The sequence below is a fragment of the Triticum dicoccoides genome, chromosome 3A, assembly GCF_002162155.2.
Source record: "Triticum dicoccoides isolate Atlit2015 ecotype Zavitan chromosome 3A, WEW_v2.0, whole genome shotgun sequence".
Lineage (NCBI taxonomy): Eukaryota > Viridiplantae > Streptophyta > Magnoliopsida > Poales > Poaceae > Triticum > Triticum dicoccoides.
Window position 1 is genome coordinate 41,539,955 of NC_041384.1, and position 1,010 is coordinate 41,540,964.

Below are 1,010 nucleotides of genomic sequence, written 5' to 3' on the forward strand. Positions count from 1 at the left end.
CTACTTCAACCGAGTCATGGTTCTACCTTCTACTCTAGCAAATTTAGCAAGACAATCCCTACTGTTATTCTGAGAGCGCCTAACATGAGTAATATACAAGCTTCACGGAGAGAACGAAGATGCTTAATCTCCTTGACTAGAGACGAGTTCATCTGGACAACAACCAAAGTGTCCATCTCAATTTCAATGGGAGTATCACACCTTTGAAGAGCCAACGACAGCCCTTCCATAGCTACACATGATTCTGCCTCTAGAGCATCTCAACATGAGAACAGTTGTCTGAATGAAGAAAAGATAATAGCACCTTTAAATTCTCCAAGGACCATGCATGCACCAAGGGTACTGATGGTTCTTCGTACCGTTAATTTTTTTCTTTAATGCCCAAGATTTCCTCCTCAATCAAGATCCTGGTGAAATAAGACAAAAAAACATGCGCGAATGCGGTAAAATCTCCAAAAATTCTACAACCACGGCACAAAACTAACAAAAATAAAAAAGATGCAATTTTGAACTCATCAATTTCCCATCCCCAACGTAATCGCCGAGGAGACCGTCATCAACCAGGGGTTGGCGACGGAGAGGGAGCGCTTTGTCTAGCGCGAGTTCAAGGAGGCAAACGCAGATTTCGTAGCAAAGAGGGGGCACACCGCCTAGTGCAAACTTGATGCGGAAATCATGAAATTCACGAAGATGGATCATGCCATCTTGGGCCTCCCCCTATTGGTCAAGCAGTACCTAACCTCAACGGCAACGTGTGCCCAGAATGGGATGAAGGTGATATCGCCCAATTTCGTCGTGACAGGGACCGTGTCTACCATGCCGCGGCAGCCCCCCACTTGTCCCCCTTCCGCGTGAACCATACCGGACCGTCACGAGTTGCGCCTAGTCATCGAGCCGACTCGTCACATGTGCATGTTCCGCGTGCATAACACTCACTATCAACTCACTCTCAAAATGCAGGCTATGGTCGCTAAAAGAGATAACTTTGAACATCTATAATATGCAGATGT